The sequence below is a fragment of the Puma concolor genome, chromosome C1 (genome assembly GCF_028749965.1).
Source record: "Puma concolor isolate L17-30 chromosome C1, mPumCon1.1.hap2, whole genome shotgun sequence".
NCBI lineage: Eukaryota > Metazoa > Chordata > Mammalia > Carnivora > Felidae > Puma > Puma concolor.
The window spans coordinates 120219922-120239933 of record NC_141674.1 but is presented as its reverse complement, the minus strand read 5'-3'; the positions used below and the strand labels follow the sequence as shown (position 1 = coordinate 120239933).

Sequence of the window (20012 nt, the reverse complement as noted above, 5' to 3'; positions counted from 1 at the left end):
CCCTCCCACCCCCCCACCCCCCCACCCCTATCTGCAGGGCGACACCACATTTCCATCCTGGGCTCCGTGCCTGGGTCCACACAGGAAGATGCTTTGCGGGGCCCGATGGCAGAGCATTTTAATTGCCATGTCCCCAGTGACATCAAATCTCACAAACAACCTCCATAAATCACACCCTGACAGCTACCGGGCTTGTCCAACGCTAAACACAAGTGGAATCTTCTTTTAAGTTGCGTCTTAAGTTATAGGCAGTACCATCAGCCTTCAGCAAACATCTGTAGTTCATCTTATCGTTTGAAGAAATATATGAGTTTCACTGTCTTTTTTTTTTTTCTTTAAGGCGTTTGCAGCTTCTGTCCTTGATTTGTTTGAAGGCCATCTGCTACATATAAAATTGGGGGTGGGGGCATGCTGTGGAAAAGGAACATTTGTGAGATGTACATGCTGGGAGAAAACGCAAACGCGGTGCAGGCTTCTGGCAGCTTCGGTGGGCACCACTTTCCTTTCCGGACCCCCAGCCCCTGAGAGAGCTTTGGACTTGGGATGTCCCTATTGGCTCTTCCTGAAACGCGTTCTGGTTCTGTCTCATGGCCGTGACTCCACCCCTCAGAGCCAGCGTTGGTGAGTCTGAGATCTTTCGAAATGTGCAAATACGTGCTACGGTTGACCTCCGGAGGTCTGCTAATGATGCCCCGTGGGCTGCAGGGTAAAATGGGGCACCCAGGCGCCCAAGGGGACGTTTCTCACAGGAATGACACTGGAGGCCCATCTGGGGAGTGTATGTCATGGCAGGAAGTTACCACAGGGTGGTAGGAGTTGTGCAGCTGTGTGCCCTCACTCGGGCATTCTTCCCTGACAAGCAGAGGCGACAGGAAACCAATGCAAAGAATGGCAGCCGGGGGCTTCCTCCCGCTTCTGCCCAAACAGAGGTGTCTGAGCTGATGCCGGCTCTGAGGAGGTACTAGATGTTCAAACACTTGACCCCGAAATCACTGCCACCCCTAACCGGGCCTGGCTCCGTTTAATACGGGCCGGGCAGCCCGCATCGCTAAGTTCTGGGGAGCAACGCTTCATTTGCCAGAAAATTCACTTAAAGGATGTATTTGATGACCAGCGTGGGGGCTGGTTTGCCAGCAGAGCGAAAACAGTGATCGTGGCGGAGATTTCATTCTAAGACCGGTGTTCCCTTCGTGCTGGAAGGTTCTTATAAATCCCAAAGCTTCCAACATCCAGTCTCATTTTCTCCTCTGCAAGGTCCAAAATGCTTTTAGTAAAACTGACGAAGGCATTTGTTATTATTATTATCATTATCATCATCATTACTATTATCAGCAGTATTCGTTTTATTGCTGTAATTTATAGAAAAGTTGTATAAAGTTCCAGCTCAGTCCTGTGTGGGGTTCTCTTTTATTTCTCCTGCGGCACTCTGGCACGCAGCCACAAAAACATTTCAAGCGATGCATCGGGACACAGGCTTTTAAGGCACACTTGAGGCTTTGCCCCTGAAAAAGTAAAGTATCAGTTTACCGTTTGGGGTTTTAACGGAAGAAGGCCCTTCTTAGGCCAAGTGCTCAGTGTCCGGCCAGGTCTCACTTTGCCACGTGGCTTTGCCCACTGTAAGAAGGCAGTGTGGGGCCACCCTGGCCCCCTTCACGTGCAAGTGGCCGTGACGGTCCCCCCTCCCTGCGGGCCCACCCCTCCACCCTGCAACAAGGCCAGTGGAAAACCGGAAACAAGTAAGCGTGGGGTTTCTTTTGAGTACTAGCACAAATTTATCCTAGTCTGTCAAGCCTATGGATTTATGGAGAAAACTTTATCCCGAAGGAAAAAAACAACAACAACCACCAAAAAACTTTCTTGTCCATCGATTCCTAGAAGCCGAGTAAACAAACTTGCTGGAGGCTGGTGAGCCGCCTGGTAAAGAATGGCCGAGGGGCTGTGTTTCCAGAAGAGTTGGTTTCAGGGGTAAAATGGAGATGGGCAGGAGGCTCCAGGAAGCTCCCCGCCAGAGCCCGGCCCCCTCCGCCGCTGCCTGTGGACCACTTGTGTCGGCCGTGATTTGTGGCTGCACTTTTATGTAGAAGTGACTGCATCTCTTGGGGTCTGCAGTGTTACCTCCTTGACAGTTCCAGATGTTCTAAAGATAAAATACCTCCTGCTCGAGCCGCGGCAGGACGAGGAGCCCCAAAAGGTGCTCCGAATACAGTTTAAAAAGGCATCCGTCTTAAAAAGAACTTCAACATCTCACTCGCCTATTTGTAAGCCCTGTCCGTCGGGTCTTCGGACCCTCTCCGACTAGTGCAAAAGGCTTGTTCTTACATCGAGAGATTTTACCCAGTGGAGTTTCAAACCTTTGCCCTGTTCCTCTCTCTGCCTGGGCCCACCCATTCGGCCCGCCTGCCAACACCAAGCGTCTTTTTGCATCAAGCTTGAGGCAGAAGGCCTCTCCGTCTTTCTATGGGGCACGTCACCGGCAACCAGCCTTGGCGTCAGGAGGAGGGTGGAAAGAGCCGTGTCTCGCTGGCCTGAACTGACCCCAGGTTCATTGGCAAGAAGGCAGCAAAAGGCCCCGGGGCCAGGCCCACTTCTCCCCCGGACCTCATAACTTACCCCACCGCCAACCTCTTAAAATAGGACTGAGACTTGACCCTTACCAGGACTTTGGAGCGGTGTCTGCGCTTGAGTTTCTGCAGGTGAAAAGCTACTCCCGAGACCACCCTTTAGAAAACCATTCTCGCCAGTGCTGGTGCAGAGTCATGTTATTCTTGGGTCATTTAACTTCACTCTCAGGGAAGAGTCAAGAGCGGAGCTGAGTAGTAAATCACTCCCCTCTGGAATGGATTTGTGCCAGAACTGATCGGCTTGAGCATTCCTGCCTTGCTTGACCATGGTAAAGAGATTACGGTATGTAAAATTCGGCTAAACATAGCTTGTTTCGATTTCCTACTCTCCTGGTTGTCTGTCTCGCTACGAAAGGTTAAGACCTAGGAGGGAAATGGCATCCGTACTGTGGAATCATTCCCACACCAGGGCAACACGTCCTTCCCAGAAGGGGTCCCTGCGTGGTGACTCACACCAAGGGAACTCGGTCCCTTCAAATAGATGTGCAAGAACTTGGCCTTGGGGTGGTTTTAAGCGGTTGCTCCCTCAAAGCTACAAACATCGAAGGCAGCCAGCCCAGAAGCCAGCCTGTGGTGTTCCGGGTTTGTGAATCTCTGTTCACATATTCAGCATTTCACACAGTTGAAATTAGCCTTTACTCTTCCCTGATGACATTAAGTGAGCCTTGAAGCTGCAGTGACGTCACGTCAGCTGATCTGGTTGCCCTACGGGGGACTCTCCCTGAAACCCTTCGATCCACGTGCATAGTGGTTTCTCCAGCTGTGATCTCTTGAGAGACGGTCTTGTGATCCAAATATCCAAGTGCAAAAAAAAAACAAACAAGTTTTCATTTCTTCCCGCCCATTTGATTACATACGTCCACCAGCCTCCTGGAAGGCGTGCGTCCTAGAGGGTAAGAATGGTATAAGGCACAGCGTCTGTGTCTCCGTCTTCGAATCACCGGGATCCCTTTTGCTTTCTGCAATGTACATCCTCAGCATGTGAAAGATCCAGACTTGCTTCCCTGAGTGGACCCGGTGGAGGGTGCCCAGGTCGCAGAACCCAGTGGGCGGGTGAAACCATGACAGGGGGCCCACGCTCCACCTTGAGGGCACAGAGAGGAGGGGGACCGCCAGCATGGTCAGACAGACGTGAGCAAAGACATCTGCAAATTAACAAACTGCAGCCTCTGGGGCCATGTCATGCATTAGTCTTGCTGAATCAGGTAGAACCAGAAAGTAATTTTGATTAGCGTCCGTCCAAGCTATTCATCATAAGAAATCACGCAACTGCGTTCGAGCCCGGGACTTTTACCCAGCCATCCCTGCCTGATTTCTCAGCAGGAGGCAGACTTGTCAGGTGACAGAGTCCCGTTTGCCTGACTTCTGTGCTGTGGTAGTCAATATGTAAGGGAGCCTGAAAGAAGATGTTTTAAAATTACAAGCTCAAGGAAACAAACCGGCGGAAAGAGAATCCCTCTTTTGTTTTCCCCTCATACAAAAGGAGTAAGCGGTAAGTTTTACCTAACAGGGGAACCCATACACCAGCAGTCCTAACTGACAAAGAAACGTCCTCCCGTCTAAGGTACGGAAGACATACTTAAATGGAAAATTTCCTGAGGGTGATGGAATCTCTGTTAGGAATTACTTTCCATACAAAGAAATCGCTCTGGATTAAGGCGAATATTCTAGCAGTGGCATTTGTAAGAATTTACCAATCTGGGCATCAATATCTTCATATGTGTCCATGCAAACCATTCATTTTCTTTCTCTGTTTGCCCCGCCACCAATACACCACGTCCCCAGGTACCGCAGGCAATAATGTTCGCAGCCTTGTGAATTTTCTGGGATCCGTAGACAGGATCGGAAATGCTCGAGAGTGTCATTCGAAGCATGGAATGCCTTTTTCAGATAGGTAAAGTCAGACCAACAAATCACCGGCAGCTTTATTTCTTATCTGCCAGCCTTTGTCAGAAAAGACCACGCAGGGTCTGGGACTTGTACCTGACGCACTCTGAGAAGTTGTCTTTTTTTCCCTCGTCAGAGCCTTCCGTCTGGCCAGTGAGTGGGTCGGCAGCACGGTGCGGGATAGGCAGGGCGGGGGCTCAGCCCAGGACGGGAGGAAGCCGTCAGTCCCCTCGCCCTCCAGAGAGCTGGGCTCCCAGGCCATGGGGAGGACAGACACTTGATGCAGCTAATGAAGGCCAAGACACCTGCAGTTAAGCAAAGGGGGGGAAAAAAGATATTTTTTATCATTTCAGCAATCTCAGTTGGCTGCTTAAAGAGAAGCTGTCTCTGCAGATTTCCAGAATAGCTGTGCAGACAGGGCTAAATCAGAGGCCTCCAAACCCTGCCATCTGGCTAAAACCTAAAAAATTCAGTCTGCAAGCGACATGACTTTCCAACACTTCCAAGTTTCTTTTTTTCTGTTTCGCTTTTTTTCTGTTTCTGTTTCGTTCTGTTTACCTGAATCGCTCACCGCTTGTGGAGAGACGTCTCATGTCATTCGGATGAAAGCCCCGTTTTATGGCCCATTGGTACCGATGGGCCACGTTACAAACAAACTTGGGAAGGACAAAGACCCCTCCTTCACGCACAGGAAACCCAAATATCTCTATGGCCACAGCAGCCGAGCACCTTGGATGCATCGGGAATGACACGGTCTGCTCTGCTGTGCCCCCCCACCCCACCCCTGTCCGCTCAAGGGAGCAGACAGCCCATGCACCTAGCCCAGCACTGGCTCAAAGCGGGCACCCAGGAAGTCCTCAGTGAGGCCGTATTTGCGGAAAACCCGTGTTTGCACACGGATGATGATTCCCGGGGGCCGTGCCTGGGGTTTGACGTGTCCTATTCGGTGGGGGCTGAGCCTGGGGATTTCTCGGTGATGAAAATCCCGTTAAGTATTTACAACCATCCAACAACTGCCTATATCCTGACGGTTTTACCTCCCAGATTTCTCTTGATACATGCCTCCCAGCCTCCAGGCCCCTGATATCTCTAACCCCCGGCTGGTTCTATGGAGGGCCCTCTTCTCCAAGAGCAGCTAGAACCATCTCTTCACAATGTGGATCAGTTTAAAAACCTGCAGTGGCTTCCTCCCGCATTAAGGATCAAGGTCAAAAACCTACAGGAACCTTCCAGGCACGACATGACGAAGCCCTTGTCTCGTCTGAGCCACCTGCTCTGGGCCACCCCCCTCCCCGTACTGGCTTTCCTACATGTGCGCAGGGCCTTTGCATAGCCTGTTCCCTCTTCTTAGGGCATGCACCCCCAACCCCTGCCTTCACCCCGTGAGCTCCTGCTAGCCCTTTGGCTCCCGGTTCCAATGCTGTGTCCTCATGGAGACCCTTCCTGACAGCCCCCAACCAGGTTATATTGAAACCCTCACTTACACACACGCACCTACATCCCTACAGCAGCACCTATGGTGCCTTTGAAAGCATGGCCTCACTTGTGAGATCGCTCGATTGTGTGGGGTTTCCCTTCCAGACTCTAAGTTCTTTGAAGGAGGGATAATCGTACATCCCCAGTCCCTAGCTCAGTGGGTTAAGTGTCCGACTCTTGATCTCAGCTCAGGTCATGATCTCACAGGTTCCCACGTTCAAGCCCATCAGGCTACACGCTGTCAGTATATTCTCTCTCTCCCTCTATCTCTCTGTCCCTCCCAGCTTGCTCTCTCAGAATAAATAAACTTAAAAAAAAATTGTTTTAGGGGCGCCTGGGTGGCTGAGTCGGGTAAGCGTCTGACTTCGGCTCAGATCATAATCTCCCCGCTCATGAGTTCGAGCCCCGCATCAGACTCTGTGCTGACACCTCAGAACCTGGAGCCTGCTTCGGATTCTGTGTCTCCCTCTCTCTCTGCCCCTCCCCTGCTTGCGCTCTGTCTCTGTCTCTCTCTTTCTCTCTCTCAAAACTAAATAAACATTAATTTTTTTATTTTTTTAAGGGGAGGGAGGAGAACTCAGTTCTGTGCTAAGCATTTTGTACATATCAACTCATCCAATCCTCGCAATAATCCTGTGAGGTAGAGTGAGACCACACGATGGCCTCGAGGGTGGCCCCCGTGACCCCCGCCTGCTGCTGTCTATGCCCCTGGGCAACGTCCTCCCCTTCGGTGGGGCTGCACCGGGCGACTGGCTTCTAAGAAACAGAATATGGCAAAAGGGATGGGGTGTCACATCAGACACGAGGGAAGAAAAAGATTCTCTCTCAGTCTCTCCTTCCCTTGCTCTGGGAGGAGCAAGTGGTGGGTTGTGAGTAACCCCTATAGGCCCATGTGGCAAGAACCTGATGTCCCCAGCCAACAGCCAGCAAGGATCTGAGGTCACCAGCAGCCTCGTGAGTGAGTCTGGAAGCAGACTCTTCCCCCCAGTGGAGCCCCGAGAAGACCGCCGCCCAGCCTGCCCCTTGATCACATTCTTATGAGACATCCAGATTCCCAGGCACCCAACAGCCATGCTCATAACCCTGACCGACAGAAACGGTGACATTTGGAACGTTTATTTTAAGCCACTAAGTTTTGGGCAATTTTTTACAAAGAAAGCAATGACACAGGCAGGTACTATTCACACCTCCGTTGTGTGGATGATAAAACTGAAACACAGAGAGGTAAATTAAGTTGCCCCAGGATATAGAGCAAGGAAGCGTCGGAACCGGGATATGAACCCAGGGAGTCTGGCTCCCTGAGCTCGTACGATTAAGCATCACAGGATGCTTCCATAAACGGTCGCATCGGATTCAAGTATCTGTTTATACATCTGCTTCCCTCATCGGACTGTGCTGTCCATTTCCAACCTGTGCCTGGCACCTGGTCAGCACCCAGAGCACAGGAGGTGCTGGGCAAACGTTGGCCGAGCGAAGCTGTGAGGTGAAGTGACCCATGCAGACTGTCCCGGTGGCTGTAGCCTCCAGCCAGGGAAGGGAAACAGGGCAGAGCTGGAGAGAAAGGTCCCCCAAGCCGCCATCAGCCGTAAGTCTCCTGCAAGAAGGTGGAGCCGGATTTTTTGTTTTCCTTTTTTTTTTTTTTTTTTTTGCTGAGACATACAACTCCAAGAAAAATCATGTTAAATTTGGCCCCAGTTTCGTGTCCTTGATACAATCTCCTAATCTTTTTCAGGTGCATCTCACATTCAGGAATCTTTATTTGGCTTCCAAACAGCAAGCTGTCTCTTGTACCAAAAAATATGTGACTTGTATCTGTTTATCTTAAATAACCACTGAAAGATATGTTTATAACTTTTGGGGAATGTCCTACAAGCCTGTTAAACAACATCTGCTGTTGTGTGTACACTTTTCAGGACAAGTCTCTGGATCTTCTTTTTTTTTTTTTTTTTTTTTTTTTAATAGACATCTAAGACGAATTTTTTTTCCCCTCATTTTCTGGTCAATGTAAATGAGAACTCCTACCTCCCAAACACTTTGCACAGGAGGGTGGGAAAGTCCAGAGCGCAGATATAGGCCAGGGGCGGGGCCAGGGGAAGGTGGAGCCGACCATGGGGCGGGGCTTCCAGGGCCAGAGGGCGCGGTGTGCGCGCAGGGAGGAGGGGCACAGGGAAGGGGAGAAGGAGGGGGGTGCGACGGGGAGGGGTGAGGAGGCTGGAGCCAGAGGGAGGGCTCGAGTCCTCTCCACCCAGCCCAGCAGACGGTGTGATGAAGAGGGCCCATTCTTAGCCCTGGACTCAATCCTCCCTCTGCTTCTAGTGCTGTGGGACTTGGTCTCTGAGCCTCAGTTTACTGATCTACAGAATGGAAGTCATAGTAGACACCTGGACAACGCAAGAAGAGGTTTGCCTTTTCAACACATTTTAGGTAACATGTTGACTTGACAATGACTATGCTCCAGAGGAGAAGCTGTTAAATGGACCCACCCGAGAGTAAACCCATGTGTGGTGCTGAGAAGGGGGTTAAGGGGACCCCACCCTTTAATGTGCCAGTCCCCTCACCCCCAGGCTTGCCCACCTCAAGGAATCTGACTCCTTTGCTGGGTAAGTCAGGAAGGCTTTTCTGGAAGGCTGCAGGCTCTCTGCGAGGGGTGCAAGAAAGGGAAGACTTGGGCACTGCCTGGGGGGTCTGGGTCCGTCCCCTAGTGTCTGGCAGGTTCCAGGAGCACCTATACAGGTACCTCACTTTTTTTCACGCAATGGTCCTCTTATTGAGAAGTTTTAAGATTTACAGAAACTATTTGAGTAAAAAATAGGAGTTCCCATATACCCCTGCCCAAACCCCAATACCCCTTATTTTTAACATCTTCTAAGCATTATTCTTCACTAAGCTCTATGGTTTACATCAGGATTCACTCCTTGTGTTACACATTCTGTGGGTTTTGACAAAGGTATATTGACATGCATCCACCATTATTTTTCATCCAGAAAAATAACTTCACTGTCCTCAAAACCCCCTGTGGTCTATCTCGTTATCCCTCTCCCACCTCTCCGCCGCCGAGCCCCTGACAACCACTGATCTTTTACCATCTCCGTAGTTTGGCCTTTTCCAGAATGTTATATAGTGAGACTCACACAGGATGTAGCCTTTTCAGATTGGCTTTTTTCACTTAGCAGTATTCACTTAAAGTGCCTCCCTGTCCAAAAACTAAAAAATACATGAAAATAAAAAAATAAAGTTCCTCCCTCCATGTCCTTTTGTGGCTTGAAAGCTCATTTCATTTTTTTTTTTTTACTCTTTATTTATTTAATTTAGAGAGAGGGCAGGGAGGGGCAGAGAGAGAGAGAGAGAGAGAATCCCAAGCAGACTCCGTGCCATCAGCACAGAACCTGATGCAGGGCTCAAACTCACGAGTTGTGAGATCATGACCTGAGCTGAAACCAAGAGTCAGATGCTTCACTGAGTAAGCCCCTGGGTGCCCCAAGCTCATTTCTTTTTACTACTGAATAATATTCCATTGTCTGGATGTACCAGTCTGTTTATCTCTTCATCCATCAAAAGACATCTTGGTTGATTCCAGATTTTGACAATTATGAATAAAACTACTATAAACATTTGTGTGCCCATTTTTCTATGGATGCAAGTTTTCAGTTCATTTGGGTAAACACCAAGGAACACAACTGCTAGTTCATATGGTAAATGTATGTTTAGTCTCGTAAGAAACTGCCACGCTGTCTTCCAAAATAGCTTTACTCTTTTGTATTTCTACTAGCAACGAAGGAGAATTTCTATTCTTCTGCATCCTCATGAGCATTTAGTGTGGTCAGTGTTTTCGACTTTGGCCATTCTGATAGGCATGTAGTGGTATCTCGTTGTTTTAATTTGCAAATTCCTAGTAACATACGATAATGAGCATCGTATACACCATTTAAAACAAGGAACTAAAAGGAAATAAGTAAAAATGGAATTTTCTTATTCTGAAAGTTATGTTACACAATCACTGTTGCATTTAGTGTGTGAATTTCACTGAGGATCTCAGGAGATATTCAGGTCTCCTTGCCAGGAAAGTTGGGCTTCTCCTAAGGAACGACCTGCTCGTTTTCGTAATCAATCATTTGCCTTGCTTACTTTTTGCTTTTGCTACCCAGAAGCTCAAGAAGGTCTCTAGAATGACACAGGATTTATGGTAGGTATTTCTGCCTACCAACCCTACCCCTCATTTTATCTTACAATCCTACCCCTGTTTTTCCTTCTAATTTCCTTATTTATTTGTAGTTGAGTAATGGAGGAGGGATTAAAGTAATAAACAGCTACACCCAGGCTTCTGTCGTGTTGGACCACGTGTTGAACTGGTTTGAGCTACCGGCTCCCTCCCTGAACCCCACCCAGAAGAGAGGAAGGGGCTCCTGACCCCAGCTTCCATCTGAGAAATGGTGGGAATCCCACTGGGGACCGAAAGTGGTTGGGTCACGTTCTAAGAAGAGAATGTGCTCTAGTGGCAGAAGTCCCTGGGGCCACTGATAGATGATAGAAAACGAGAACTAACCATAAAGTGCATGAAATAGGTAACAATATGAGAGGAAATATGCATGGAGAAACTATGTTTGGCATGGCTTCATGAACTGCTTGACCCAATTTTGTATACCTGAGTGCCAAATAACAAAAAAGAAAGAAGAAAGAAAGAAACAAAGAAAAGAAAAGAAAAGAAAAGAAAAGAAAAGAAAAGAAAAAAGAAGGAAGGAAGGAAGGAAGGAAGGAAGGAAGGAAGGAAGGAGAAAGAAAGAAAGAAAGAAAGAAAGAAAGAAAGAAAGAAAGAAAAGAAGACTTAACAAAAATGATGGAATCATGCTGAACTATAAAGCAGGTTATGCACATTAGTTACTATTATGTACTGATCTGATCCTTATTTGATCCTTATTTGAACCCCTGTGAGGTCAGCAGGACATGAATCATTATTCCCATTTTGCCGATAAGAAAATTGAAACCCAAGATGTTTACAACGAAGAGGCCATTTAAGTCTATCTATCTATGGATTCAGCCTCAACTGCCTGACCCAGGATCCAGGAGAATAAAGGCAGGATGGGCCTGTTTTCCAGGAAAGGACAAGAGGGGAGCATCTGACAGTCCACCTCAAGAGAAGGAGAGCTTCTAGAACCAAAAGTGGTTGCCGTAAGAATCTGCCATATTCACGATATGATTTTGCACGCTTCTCTGCCTTTTTATTCTTTATATTAACTGGTGTTGTGGGTTGAATTGTACCCCCCACCCCGCATCCCAAAAATGGATACATTGAAGTCCTAACCTCCGGTGCTTCAGAATGTAATTTTACTTGAAAATAGAAGGATTACAGATATAATTAGTTAAATTAAGGTGAGATCATACTGGAGTAGGATTGGCCCTTAATGCAATACAACTGACGTGTGTATAAAAAGAGGAGGGAGACCCAGAGGGAAGATGGCCATGTGAAGGCACCGAGACAGAGGGGAACACCACATGAAGCTGGAAACAGAGCCTGGAATGCTGCATCTTCAAGCCAAGGAATGGTGAAGATTGCCCGCCGTCACCGGAAGCCAGGAGAAAGGCATGGAAGAGACTCTCCCCTAGAGCCCTTGCAAGGAGCCAACTCTGTCAACATCTTCTAGCCTCAGAACTATGAGAGAACAAATTTCTGTTGTCTTAATCCACCCAGTTTGTGCTACTTTGTTATGGCAGCCCCAGGAAATCAATACGGTTGGGGTAGGCTGAACAGCTGTCACCCACACACCCAAGACATAGAATGGCTCAAACACAACCGAAGTAACCATCCAGGGCCAGTAACCATCCAGGGCCAGGTTCCATATTGGCGGACAGCTCTCCCCCACACAACCGTTTGGGGATCCAGGTTGACAGAAGCTTTGCCGAGGGGTTTCCAAGGCTGCCCTTGGCCTCACCATTCTAGCCCGTGGGAACAGAAAAAGAGCATGAGAGTTTTGATGGGTCAGACGGAAATGGCCGTGTCACTTCTGTTCAAAAACTGCTACAAAAGAGTAGGTGCATAGAAAACCAGAGCAAATCAAGGGTCATGGGTAAACAAGAAGCATCCCATGAAGCTTAACCATTAGGAGATCCATGGGGCTGCCCATGATTTCATCCAAACATTCTAGGGACACTTGAAGAGGACTTCTCTACTGCCCCTTGACTTTGCTGTGGGGCTGGTGACTTATTTCTTGTCTCTCCCACTTAATTTCCCCTGCAGCCATTATCAGGTAAGGGACTAAGGGACTCTCTCCCCAGGCAGAGTCATCCTGCTTTATAGCAAAGTGTGGCCAGAACAGAAGTGTTGGGAGGATCCCTGAAAGGTAGACAGCGGGAGCAAAGAGATTCACCAGAGACTTGGCTTTTTGGTTGGTTTGCTTGTTCATTTGCTGGAACCCTGGCTTTGCTGATAGAATGAATGTCAAGAGCATGAGTTTGGGAAAAAAAAAAAAAAAAAAAAAGAGCATGAGTTTGAGAGTCAGATAGACGGGGTTTAAACCCTCTTGTGTGACCCTGAGCAAGTCACGTATCCTCTCTGGGGAACAGTTTCTCCTGCGAACCAGAGGTAGCAAAAAACAACTCGCGGCACCACTGACCACCGTGCAGAGAAACCGAAACGAAGTCCCGCCCGATACAGTGATCTTCCTTTTTTCACCTCTCCCTCAATTTGGAATCAGTGTCGCAGCCCCCGCGAATGCCTTCTTACGGCAAAGGGTGTTCAAGGGGAGCAAACGGAATCTGCAGTGAGGTCAGCTCTGACACCACATGTCACACTTACCTGTGATGGGAAAGACACGTGGTTTACTTTAGGTTTTTGCTCGGGCCCTGCATCTCTAATGAGCTCCCTACTCCTTTCCACCCACCCAAATTGTTTCCATAGGCCAAGGCCAAGGCCACAGCCAGCTCTGCTACGACACCTGCTCATATCTTCAAGTGGGATTCAATGTTCTTAATGTGAATAGAAACACCCCGGGGGGCAGTTTTTGTCCATCTTGTTCATGGTTATATCCCCAGTCCTTGGGAGAGTGCCTGGCATATAGTAGGTCCTCAATTAATACCAGCTAGATAAATTTAATAATTAATTAAACTTTCCCCCATCCGACATCTGTAGCCCTACTCACACTACACCATTCATTCATTCTCTCATCTGTCAATGAATATGGTGTGCCCACCGTGCACGGCACTGTGGGAAATGTTAAGATGGCCAGAGAGGTAGGCTTGCCCTCTAGGACCCTGAGGTCAATTAGAGGGCATCAGACATGTACTACATATACAGGTGTAACAGTAATGATGCCGGGTAGGGGTCACCGTATGGCTCAGGGATTGTTCAGAGGAGAGAAAAGTTGCCTTCTGCCGGGACGATGCAATGGAGAGAACATTATCAAGTAGAGGACCTTGATCTTAACACAGCGCCCACTGAGCATCGTGTTACTTATTTTCATGCTTGAGTCTCCCGGTGGCCCACAACTCACCAGAGGTATTGTCATCCCTCCATCTTTGGGGTCCCTCACCCTGCTTTGAGGATTCCACTTACTTCCTGTGCCTTGCACAGAAAAGCGGCTTGAATCCACGATGTTCCAGAATGCAGCAATTGCTTGGGAAGCGATCGTTCTGGCAGGGCACGTCTGGCTTGCTGAGGGAAATGTGTGTGAACATCTCCCTTTTAGGAGGTAACCAAGTCGGGGAACAGTGTGCCAGCTCAACACAGGTCCTCATTTTCCCACTGAGTTAGTTGGAGGATATTTGCTCCAATTCTGCTCTCAGAGCCAGAGGCTGAATCTGGAGGCCTGACATTTGATTCCTTTAAGTATCGTTTTCTACCCTGCAATAAAAATACAGACATTCTCTAAACCTCATCGATGGCAAATCATTTTGTAAAATCCGGCCCATGTCCTTGTTTAACCACTCCTAACTCCAAATGTATCGAGCTAATGGCCCCTCCTAAAGACAGGGTCATCTGTTAAATAACATACTGTTATAATATGAACAAGACTTCTCAGCCTAAGAACATCTATCAATGTTCTAAAATGTTAGCCTTCACAAACCCAGGAAGCACTGTGTATTGAAGAGGCAAAGGGTGAGGAGCAAAGAGACCTAGGCCCACCCCGAGTCTTTCCTCTTCCAGAACACTGTTCTGACTTCTCTGTCCCTCACCAATCTATCCTTTCTTGGAATCTTCCTTTCATTAATGACCCATTTCCGATGCTTTACATATGCGCTGAGCACATGCCTGGGCCCAGCATTGCCATTGTTACCACACAGTCCAACCCTGACCACATCCTATCTTGAACTCTGCTCTTAAAATATCAAGTGTAAACATCTTGTATTATCAAAACAATCCTAACCTTTGAGAACAAGAACTTAGATCTGTACCCCACCCCCGAGGAGACACCAAATGCTTAATATTATTATTTTTGATTTTTGTCTTTCAGTTTGGAAACCGCAAGAATATACGCATGCAAGTTATCTAAGAAGAAAATATGAGGACAATCCTCCGTAACAACTCACATCGGTGGGCCATATTGAAGGCATGGCTGTGGTCTTTGAGATCTGATTCAACAAGGAAACGTGGTAAGCAGGATTCTTTAAAAAATAAAAATGACCCAGACTTAGGAGAAAGGAATAATAGGTAGAGAATATACACTAAGAGTGTGTGCACGCACACAAACACACACACACACACACGAAGCAGAGAACCCTAGTGGACCACAGAGTATAATTCAAATCACTTAGATAGGGCTGTGCTTATTTCGTGTGACTGGTTTTAATGGAGAAGATTGCATGGGAGAGGAGAAAAAGACACAGCACGCATGGTCTGGCATAAAACAGAGCCACTTAAATCAGGATCGCTTTGAACTATCACAATTCAAGAATGATGTGGGAAATATGGAAGAGATTTAGAATACGTTTGCAAACAAGTCCTCTGAACAAAGGCAAAACCCCCAAGTGAGCTGTTACTCTTGAACCTGAAGAAAGGGATGAAGAGTGGCATCGGGGCGTTGTTCTTCCTCCATGAACAGGTGGGGGCGGAGAAGACCGGTGAGCAGCTGTGTTCCCTCTCCCCACGGAGTCAGGAATGGAGGAAACAGTCAACAACAAGAATTTAGGCGAAACGTCAGGATTAATTTCCTGGCCGTGAGTGTTGTTAAATGTTAAAGTGGCTGACCCACAGATGTTAGGGACTCTCCTTCGTCGACACTCTTGAAAAGGGAAGGTGAATGGAAAAGACCTCTCTGTCTTGAGCAACGTAGGTGAAGACTATCTTGAAGCAGAGGGAGGCGACACATGGCCTTTGAAACCTCACATCCACATATACGTGTGCCATTTTATTGTTTTTTTCAACGTTTATTTATTTATTTATTTTTTGGGGAGGACAGAGAGAGACAGAGCATGAACGGGGGAGGGGCAGAGAGAGAGGGAGACACAGAATCGGAAACAGGCTCCAGGCTCTGAGCCATCAGCCCAGAGCCTGACGCGGGGCTCGAACTCACAGACCGCGAGATCGTGACCTGGCTGAAGTCGGACGCTTCACCGACTGCGCCACCCAGGCGCCCCTACGTGTGCCATTTTAGATGCACCTGTGGGGTGGAGACTATTCCAGAACTAAGAGCCACACACTTAGAAAAGATACTCCGCCTCGGTGCACACTTCCCTCTGCCGTAACCCTTGAAGGGAGTCGAGCATCAGCAACCACCACCGCCCCCAAAATAAACATCTTTTGGAACAAACTCCGGATTACCCAAGCTCAATATGCACGGCAGGGGTGTTCTACAGCCATCCCAAAAGACGGTCCTCTTCTGTTATTAAATTTAGCGGGAACAAACTGAAACTGTCCCAGCTGGGCTGAGTCTTGTCCCATGTCTGGGGCAAGGGACAGGGACAGGGACAGGGACAATCTTGGGTGGTGGGGACTGTACTGTGCTCACAGACAGGAGACTCAGACCCTTGTCTTGTGCCTGACCCCAGCCTGCTGGGTGGCACCCGACAGACCTCAGAGCTGTCTGAGGGACCAATGTTCCCACTTGTGAAATGGGTTGCCAACAAGAACTGTCGTAAGTTAGGGTCAGATGTGACAACGAAAAAGAACAGAGCTCTAAGGCGACGTGTGGAATCTTTATCGCTGAAGTGGATTTCACGAAAAGGAACTCCCTGCTCCATAAGAGGCTGCCGATTTGGACTGAGCTGCTGGTCCGAACCGAATGAAGGAAAGACAGGGTGAGTCCTCGGTTTTGCAAACGCAGTCTGCTCTCCGGGGACCAGGCAGTCGCAGGGGCACTGGGGGGTCACAGCGCCCTCTTTTAGCTGCACGGGCTCACACCTTTTAGACAGAAAGTCCATTTAAAGGCCCTCCCCTGTTCAGCGGTTGGCTGATCTCTTTTCAAAGAAAATGATCTCTGGATGGAACGTGAGCAGAGGGAACAAGGAGAAGCATTCATGACCCTATTTTCCAGTGAGACAAAAAAGCACTTCCTTGTGAGGATATACAGCTGTGTTGGAGGTCATGTGATTTATTATTATTATTAATGTCATTGTTGTTATTGATATTATTGTTATTGAAAATGTCCCCTCAGGACCCTTCTAGTTTTAGACTTCCCACCTATAGTGGGAAATAGTACTAGAAAATGTTCTTTCCCACCTCCCATCACCTAAGAACCCCCTTCAGCAGGTCTCAGTGAATTCGCAGGTGAGGGCGAATTCACCAAAGATGGGCTTAAAGGTGCTTGGAAGGCCATTAGTGAAATCAACTGTCCATTAAGGCAGAATAAGAACCATCAACATGGGAAAGAATACAATACAAGGCTGCTGCTCCCTGCCAGGTGACAGCTGGCAGGTGACAAGCAATTATGATATCTTTTTGCGCTTTTTTTTTTCAGAGTGATGCAAATAAAGCGGGATGGTTTGATACACAAAGCAAAAGATTCAGAGAGAGGAGAACAGAGTTCTAATCCCAGAACTCCCATGAACCAACTTAGAGACCTTGACAAATACTCTGGGCTTCAGTGTATCCAATTACAAATAAAAAAATTGGGCTAGATCAGTGAGGACAGACAGAGTCCCCTGGCAGGGCCCCTCCAGCTGACCGACAGTGGCTGCTGGGACACTACATGAAAAGGATTCTGTACCCAATGGAAAAAAAAAAAAGTCTCTTCAGCAAATGGTGCTGGGAGAAGTGGACAGCAACATGCAGAAAAATGAAACTGAACCACTGTCTTACATCATACACAAAAATAAATTCAAAATGGATGAAAGACCTAAATGTGAGACAGGAAACTATCAAAATTCTACAGGAGAAAACAGTTAACAACCTCTTTGACCTCAGCCGCAGCAACTTATACACACATCTCTGGAGGCAAGGGAAAAAAAGCAAAAATGAACTATTGGGACTTCATCAAGATAAAAAGCTTCTGCACAGCAGAGGAACAATCAACAAAACTAAAAGGCAACCGATGGAATGGGAGGAAATATTTGCAAATGATATATTGGATAAAGGATTAGTATCCAAAAATCTATAAAGAACTTACCAAACTCAACACCCAAAAAATAAATAATCCAGTGAAGAAATGGGCAGAAGACATGAATAGACACTTCTCCAAAGAAGACATCCAGATGGCCAACAGACACATGAAAAGATGCTCAACATCGCTCATCATCAGAGAAATATCAATCAAAACCACAATGAGATACCACCTCACACCTGTCAGAATGGCTAAAATTAACAACTCAGGCAACAACAGATGTTGGTGGGGATGCAGAGAAAGAGGAAGCCTCTTGCACTGCTAGTGGGAATGCAGACTGGTGCAGCCATTCTGGAAAACAGTATGGGGGTTCCTCAAAAATTAAAAATAGAATTATCCTACGACCCAGCAATTGCACTACTAGGTTATCTACCCAAAGGATACAGAAACGCTGATTCGAAGGGGCACATGCACCCCAATGTTTATAGCAATAGCCAAAGTATGGAAAGAGCCCAAATATCCATCAACGGATGAATGGATAAAGATGTGGTATACATATACGATGCAATATTACTCGGTGATCAAAAAGAATGAAATCTTGCCGTTTGCAACAACGTGGATGGAGCTAGAGTATATTATGCTAAGCGAAATAAGTCACAGAAAGACAAATATCATATGATTTCACTCATATGTGGAATTTCTGGAATTTAAGAAACACAACAGATGAACACAGGGAGAGGGAAGAGGAAATAAGATAAAAACAGAGAGGGAGGCAAACCGTAAGAGACGCTCAAATACAGAGAACAAACTGAGGGTTGCTGGAGGGGCGGTGGGTGGGGGGATGGGCTGAATGGGTGATGGGCATTAAGGAGGGAACTTGTTGGGCTGAGGACTAGACCTTATGTGCAAGTGATGAAGCACTGGGTTCTACCCTGAAACCAATACCATACAGTATATTAACTCACTTGAGTTTAAATAAATAAATTTTTCAAAATGAGAAAGGAACTCTGAGGCTGCATCCCGGTTCACTAGGAAAGAGTGCTGTGATCGATTAATGATGCCTGCCATGAGTGCAAACAGCAGCAGAGGAATGCGTGCCACGGACTGCCATCCTGAGGTGAATGAGTTCGGGGCCTCCCAAGACTGTAACCCCCCAATGGAGGATTCTGTGAAGCCTTTATAAAGGCCCAGCAAGAAATCATCCTCCTTTTTCTACACTGACCTAAAGGGTGTTCTAGCTTTAACTAGCCCCTTCTCCAACTGCTTGCTCTAAAAGTGTCTTCCCTAGGCCTGTCCTGATTGTCCCATGCCCCAGCACACGCCTCACCCTGTCATGGGTGTGAAATGACACCCATCAGAGGGGTGAATAGGAGTTAAAATATCTTTTCATAAAAGCCCGAGTGGCAAAGCCGTATCACATAACTAAAAGTAGCTGACGGGCCATAACGAGATATGACCCACTGAATCAGGGGTCCTGGACTGCAGCCCCAGATTTGCCGTCTGCCTTATGCCTCCGTGAACCCCTCTCCTCTGAAGGACCCGAAGCCTTCACTTTTCCACCCGTGGTGGATGATGGCCTCACCTGCCCCCGCTTCCCTTGCTACTGCTCTGAGATTGTGACCGCTCCCTGAACCTATTTCTTGGAACCAGTTGGCCTTTGGACCCACAAGTTCTGAGTTAGAATGAAGCTCAACCCTTCCCTTGGATGAAGAAACGAGATCTCAGGCAGAATAAGACTTCTCCCAGGTACTGGAAATTAGAACCAAGTCACTGAGCACCAGGAGAGGCCAGACATAGTATTCCCCCCCCCCCCCCAAAGTATCCCAGCCACATCCCTGCTGTACCCTCTCCCTGCCTAGACCGGGGGTTCCCACGGGCAGGGGGCTTTGGGCAAACAGCAGGAAGATGTCACCGAGTGCATACAGACGTGGGTTCCCTCCCTGGCCTGCTGCCACCCAACTGGGCTTAACACACCCGCTGCCCGCTTTAGCGAGCCATCTCCCAAACCCTTGGACAAGGGACAAGAATCACATACCACCTCCTCCAGCACTTTTTTTTTCAGTTTACTTATTTTTGAGAGAGAGAGAGTGAGCACAAGTGGGGGAGGTGCAACAGAGAGGGGGACAGAGGATCCCAAGCAGGCTCCACACCGACAGCAGGCAACCAAACGCGGGGCTCGAACTCATGAACCGTGAGATCGTGACCTGAGCGGAAGTCAGACGCTCAACCCCTCGACCAACGGAGCCACCGAGGCGCCCCTCCTCCTGCACGTTAATCATGCTTCCTTTCTCACGCATCACCCAGAGTATGTTAATTAATGATTCCTCTGCCTCCCTGCTAGTCTGCATCTCGGAGAAAGTTTCTTATTCGTGTTTACTGTCCCCCAGTCCGCAGAGCCAACTAGAACAAGATCGTATCTTCAAACCGCTGTCTTCGCCCTGATTAAAAATAAACATTGGGGGCGCCTGGGTGGCGCAGTCGGTTAAGCGTCCGACTTCAGCCAGGTCACGATCTCGCGGTCCGGGAGTTCGAGCCCCGCGTCAGGCTCTGGGCTGATGGC

The 20012-nt window shown here is 48.0% G+C and overlaps 1 long non-coding RNA gene across 1 annotated transcript in view; it reads right to left on the bottom strand.

The window, feature by feature from the left end:
* Positions 1 to 43: 43 nt before the first annotated feature.
* LOC147578412 (uncharacterized) overlaps positions 44 to 20012 on the bottom strand; it is a 77131-nt gene continuing 57162 nt past the window's right edge. Inside the window, exon 3 of the long non-coding RNA XR_015255168.1 lies at positions 44 to 4813. This is a non-coding gene — a long non-coding RNA (uncharacterized LOC147578412). The remainder of the gene's footprint in view (positions 4814 to 20012) is intronic.